The sequence below is a fragment of the Xiphophorus maculatus genome, chromosome 13 (assembly GCF_002775205.1).
Source record: "Xiphophorus maculatus strain JP 163 A chromosome 13, X_maculatus-5.0-male, whole genome shotgun sequence".
In the NCBI taxonomy this organism is placed as follows: Eukaryota; Metazoa; Chordata; class Actinopteri; order Cyprinodontiformes; family Poeciliidae; genus Xiphophorus; species Xiphophorus maculatus.
Window position 1 is genome coordinate 27,270,548 of NC_036455.1, and position 6,861 is coordinate 27,277,408.

A 6,861-nucleotide genomic window follows, 5' to 3' on the forward strand; every position below is an offset into this window, starting at 1 on the left:
AAAACAATTTTTTTGGCAGTGGAACTGGCTTTTAGTTATTTATTTTATTCTGTTAATGAGACCGTAGTGCATGACGGAAGCACTGCCTGGTCCTCAACCTGTGTTTGATCCGTATGTCTGAGGAGCTGTGTACAGCGGTGTGCTCCACTGCTCCAGTCAGACAGCAGATTCAAGCCTTACAGCATCAGCCTTTCTCCTTTGGCTGGATCTATGATGCCTTATTGGATCAAATGAGCAAAGCAGGGAGTGACAGGGAGGCAAATGGAGACAGCAGGGTCCAGTAGAACTGTGGGGGCGCCACTGAAGAGGACTGGATCTTTGGTCTGCAGAGAAATACTTTTAGACTTTGTGTTTATGTGCCAGTGAGTGTCAAAGTTTGGGATTTGATCAAGAATCTCTTTTTTCAAATTAAACAAATTTTATTTAGTGAGAATCATTTTTTTGTCTTTAGCGACGCTGAGTTTTCAAGTCTAGTGAAAGTTGTGTAAGAGTCTCTAGAGGATGGGGACACATGGTGGGAATGTGATCAACCAGTGCTGTGCTTCACCTATGATGTTGCTAATGCAGCAGGAGCTGATCCAGTGCAGCACACAGCACAGGAGCAGCATTCTGCTCTCTGAGGCGCTCTAGCATGTTGGTCGCTGACCCATTTTTCAGCACACAAACAGAGAGCGGACCACCGCTCCCCCCGCCCCTTCTGCCTCTCCCATCAGCAAAGCTGGTAGGATGGAGCAGAGAGCTGATAGAGAGGGAGCTTGATCTGATTGTCATGACGATAAGGAGTATGACGGGGATCCTCGGGAGGTAGCATGTAGAGCGCTAGGCTAATCTCCAGCTAGCCCAGTTGCAGCAGATACACAGATCCCATTTGCAGCACATTATTAGGATGCTAGCTGTAGCAGGGTGCTGAACCCTCCAGCTAACTCGCCCAGTAATGCACTGGAAAAGGACGCTGTCTGTCTCATGTTAACCAGATGCTGCTCTTGTGTTTTAGTTGTGATAACTTTATGTAACGTTGGGTTACATCATCACCAGCTCAGCTGCTTCTCTCTCTCTGCGGGAGGCTGCAGGCCGTCTGGAAGAGGTTCCAGCATCCCCGCCCCCACCTCCCCTGGATGTGTGTACAGTCTGCATACGTGTCTGAGAAATGGCTGCACACGTGCAAAATGTACCGCAGCGCTCACTGAAAGATGAGGCTGCAGTTAATGTTTCCAATTCTTTTTATTTTTTTTGGCACTGATATAGATAATTATCAGTTGCTAATATTAGTAAGAAAAAAATATATAAACAAAAAAAGAAGAAAATAAACCAGCATAAAGAAAAACTTAATCGAATTTCTAAGTCATTTTTGTTTGTTTTGTTTTTTTTGTTTTTCCTTTGAATTTTTTGTTCAGACCTAAGACAGAATTTAGACAAAATGTAAAGATGTCTACAAAACACTTTCACCTCTTCACTGTCATGAGGTCACCAGTGTTCTCATGGACCCATTACATTAGACATGTAAGAATTTTCAGGGTTAGTGTTAAAGGGTTAATAACATATCAACATGAAAAACAGCAACAATAGAAGAACAAGAACAATAAAAAACAAGTGTAAAAAATATACAATTCAAGAAAAAATCTAAACTATTTGTTTTTTTAGGTAAAGTTGAGAAACTACAATACAAAAAAGTACAATAAAAATAGTATTTCAAGACGGAATCTGAAACCTTGAAATTGACTTTACCACGATAGTATCGTTCTGATGCTGATACTGACCTGGTACTGATCTTGTCAATATTTTTGGACTGATCAGTCCATTTCCACTGTCTTCAAAAAGAGTGAGTGAGTAAAGGTGAGCAAAACTCTGTATTTTGGTATCGATCTGATACCAAGTAAATAGAGTGTCAGTATCGCAGTGGTGGGCCGTCAGGGCCTGCAAGGTCTTCTCTGCTGGCCTAAAAATATCTGAATCACAGACTGATGTTAATTATATTTTGTCCATGAATACGTATTAAATAATTCCAAATGGTCTGTCTGCTTCCTGTCATTGTTAGCCCCCTGGTTGCGATGCTTCCAGACGTGTATTTTCATATTTAAGCATTTAACCAATCACATTTCAGCCACTATTTGTTGCCAGGGGCAAAGTAATCTGCCTGTAGGCCTTCACAATTAGTTCTGCAGCATAAAATAAATGTCAATCAAACTGTTACTTCAACCAATCAGATTGTGAGTTGGCGACACCAAGGCCCTCTAGCAGGCGTACGGAAACGTCAGCGTATTCACGCTCTGATTGGATAGTCAAAGAGTGTACTAGCCAGAGCTAGCAAACTGCATCTGTAGCGAGCTGCACAAGCAAAGATATTGTTGTGTTGATTTAATAGCTGGTTTGTCAACCCACAATGGTGAAGGAGGAGAAGAAATGGATTTGGTTGGAGATTTACTGTCAAAGCCATTTTCAAGACGGACTCTTCAAGAAAAGCTGGACATTGGTAAGCAAGGTCGGGCAACTCCGGAGCTAGCGAGCCTGTCACAACCGGGAAAAGGATTTGTCCACCACTTTCAGTCCACTAACTACGAGCGGTACTCCTGGCTCACAGGCTCCAAGAAATGCTGCAAATTATATTGCTGGGAGTGCTTGTTATTTGCTACTGATCTCCTTGACTTCCTTAAGCAGAAAAATCTGAATGAGAGCATGAGGCAGCTATACACATTTGTGTATTTGGCGGTGACCATCCCCGTGTCTACTGCTTCTGTTGAACGGACATTCACAGCCCTTAAGTGAATTAAAACTTATGCCAGAAATAGGACAGGGCAGGCTGGACTTTCAGCATTAGCTTCAACGGCGATAGAAAAGGACTTCTTCATGGAACTGAAACTCACAGATAATCTGCACAACAGAGTAATTGAAATCTTCTTGAGGAAATAAAGGAGGATGGATTTTGTGTACAAATAATCAGGATTTTTGGTGAGTAAAATGTTGCTATATTCCTAAATAATATTGTAAATTTATCAGGTTATTTTTGATGCTTTTTTTATGTGTGTCGCAGCTGTACCTGCAGTAGAAGTTTTATAGCCATAAAATAGTTATTGAGGGTTGGATTGATTCAGACGGAGCAGTACTGAAGGCCTGGGTGTGAAATGCACGGCCCGCCGCTGCAGTATCGCCGCTCCTGACACTGTTCATTATACAGAGTTGATACGTTTTCATACTTCTGACCTCGAGGTGTTTTAGTGTTTTTTCCTTTGAATTAATTTGTTAAAACTTAGGGCAAATACAAAGTTTATTGGTGTCTACAAAATATTTCAATAACATATTAGAATGACAAACAAGAAAAACAAGGCAATAAAAATGTGTGAAGTTTATTAATAAATAAAGCGCAAGCAAATATAAATTGAGAGCAAATCAAAACAAAACATTTTTTTGCGCTAGGGTTGGAAAACTGCAACACATAAACAAAATAAAATTTCAAGAGAATCTACAACTAAAGTATCAGTCGTAGCACACTTGTATCCAATATTGATACTGACTTGATATTGTTATTATCGATATTTTGGATTGATCTTGCTCTACTATTCACTGGAGGGTCAAATTTGTACCATTCCTAAACTGCAGTCGGGAGCTGTATGAAGTTATTCCGCAACTCTTCACACTTTGCACGCCCCTGCTGTAGATGTCAGCTTCTGCGGTGGTGCAATATTGGTTACCGCTGTGTGTGTCATGGCATTTTGAGGTATATTTGATGCTTGAAGTACTTAAATAGACAATAAGTAGAGGGAGTTCTCAAATATTTGTGGATTTTAGCCAGTTGTTGTTCCTAACCCCTACAAATACCAGGGTCCGCTGTATTTGTGTGTTTGAAGGCATTCGCACTTATGATAAACATTTCATTTTAGTGTTGCGTTGATGTTTCCACTAATGCACCGTAGACCTCCTCACACAAAGTCTACAGTGTTTTATGAATGGCTCCTAAGGGGTTAAGGATGATGTTTTCAGCCACAGAGCAGCACTATAGACCTCAAGGTTTGCGTTTAGAGTGGCTCTCAACCATCTTTCTGTTTGCTTTGGCTGTGTCATTTGTTGATGATCAGAGAGTTTAGGGGCCAAATCCATAGCAGTTATTTCAAGCATCAATTTTTTTTTTGCTTGTTTAAAGGGGACATATAATACAAAATTCCTATTTGGCATGTTTTTGTACTTCCATTTGGTATAAAAAAACCACTCAGTTTATTTTCTAGCATAAAGTTCACGTTTTTTGGCGTCTGAAAAATGAGCCATTCCAGTTTCTGCTGATTGTGTAATGTCACAAATCAGCAGGCACTGCCCTGTTACCTAGCAACCCTAGCAAAGTCCAACCCGTCACCTGGCAACCCAAGCTCATCCCGAACTCCTGCACAGTTTTTCAGCTGGTTTTAACGCTATATGAGCTCTACAACAGTTGCTGGAATAGAGAAGTGTTTACCACCCAGAAACCACTTATCGCATTCTGGTTGGCTGTGCAGTAGGCTCCACTTCTGCTTTTCTAAGATGTACGGCTGTATAACTGTGCATCTGATTACAGCCATTTCACATGCGAGTGTAAATGCTGAATGGGGGGCGTGGCCAGCAGCAGCTTGTTTAGGTTTAAAGTGACAGCTCATTCAGAAAGGAGCTCAAAATAGGCTGAACCGAGCAGACTAGAATCTCAGTATCTATGAATTATTTTGCACAAAAACAATGTAATGAACATATTGTGTAGCCCATAGACCTATCCTAACCTGTTCAAGGAGGCAGAATAAGTCACCTTTAAAAAATAACAGAAATAAATAACACAGACTTTGCAAACTTGGGGGTGGCAAAGGTGCAAAAAGTAATTCAATCTCTTTAGGTCAACAAATGGTGGATCAGAAACATAAGCCGACATTCCTACCTTTAAGAAATGCTTCCTCCATTGTTTGGGCATGTGTGGTCTCAACCATGTCAGAAGGAAGGCAAAGATGGATAGAATATCGAGATGCCACTGCCTACAAAGTGATAGAGAAATAAACCAGCAATGGAGCTGGTTGTTGTTGAATCAGGGCTTGTTACCATCACTGGAGTCCTGAGGGAGTCTGATGTCAGTCCCAAGGCAGACAGAAGAAGTGCAACAAACAAAGGGATGAGAGGGAGTAGCTGGTGATAATGGAAATCTGAAGGGAATAGAACAAAGATTTGCAGATTACCTCCAGATGGTCTCTGAAAAATGAACGCATCTCATTAGGCTGAGAAGTAGATGTGTGTAAAAACCACTGGTATGGACGTTTGTTGGTGTGTAATATTCATAATCCTAATCTAGGAGATTAATGTTGGAATCATTTTTATCATATCAACATCCAGTCAAACAAGCCAGATGTCTGCCTGCAAAGCTCAGCGCAGTTTATTTATCGGTGTAATCTCATGCTGGCCAGCTCTGATGATGTTTATTTAGTCTGTGATATTTATTTCTGAAATACTGTTCCCTTCTTTTTTTACCTGACTGGGAAGTGAAACTTGAGATTTCTGTGAGAGACTCAAGAAATAAGATGAAGGTTTCATAATTTAATTGAACAAGGCCTCACGTTAACACGGTAAATTTACAAAGGATGTATATCAAGTTTTCCCTTATTTACAAGTATGAGGTGAACTTGCATTACTTGCCTTTAGATTGAAACTCATTTTATTTCTGAAACTGCTTTTACCAGCATTGCTCTGAGAAGTAGCTCCACTCCTATAATGAGCTCAGCGGATGAGCAGTTTCATCAGGTGTTTGCTAATTGCTGCTGGCTAGTCTGAAGGAGTTGAGGGGGGGAGGGGTGCTCTGTGGCATCTCTTAGGAACAGCAGCTCAGAGGAGGAGCTGTGCCTGGAAGGCGGAGCTAAGTCCACCCAGGAGTTTTGGACAGCTGAATGGTTGCCATGGAGATTAAAGGATTTCTTAAACATGCATGAAAGAATCAAAGCAATACTACAGATATGATTTTGATGAGGGAATAACATAATAACATGATGTAAAACTTTAAAAAGTCAATTTTACATAATATTGCCCCTTTAAATTATATAATTATATTTTTATCTTGGATTATCTTTGTCTGATGCCATTTTTTAATGGTCTGAAATATTTAAGTGCCAAATGAAAGTAAAATTATCAAGGGGGACTGCCGCTCAATAGGAGTTGGGACTGTTCCTTTATCAAATCTTGCCTTCAAACATGTTTTTACATCATAGTCCCTCAGCTGTTTGTTTTTTTTTTTTGTCTTGCTTGAGTAATTTCTTACAGTTACTTTTTGCTTGAAGTAATGCAGAAATTGTGTGAATACAATTTCTGGGTACTCTTCCCCCCTTGGGTTTAACAATAATATGGTTGATCATATTCTCTCCTCTGCTGTAAAAGACAGACTCTGTGTTTACCATGGCTGACTTGTATATGTTACACATAGAGAACCATGGCCGACAATGAACTCAGTGACCTTTAAGCAGTAAAATATTTATGAGATGTAGCAGGGCCTGGGGCAAAGCTACAATGCTACAGTGCAATTTGCTGTTGAAGAAAACCAGTTAAGAAAGTCTCAGTCTATTCTGGTGAAATGACTGGAGAGGAGGAGGGACTGGGGCTTTACCAAAGAGTAAACATGGCATACAGCATAGAGGGCAGAGATTAGTGAAGCCATAGAGTGTGTTTCAAAAATCTACTAACAAACGGAGGCCATTTGTGGAAAGTGGGGACCTTCTCCCGGTTCTCACCTTTTTTGCTGTCTACCAGTTAGACTTAGAGTTATGGTGTGAATAGGCCTGTCGCGACAAACGATAAATCAATTAATCATACCATAAATTAAAACTATCAACCTCATTTTAATTATCAGCATTATCGTCTCTTCCGGCCTTTTTC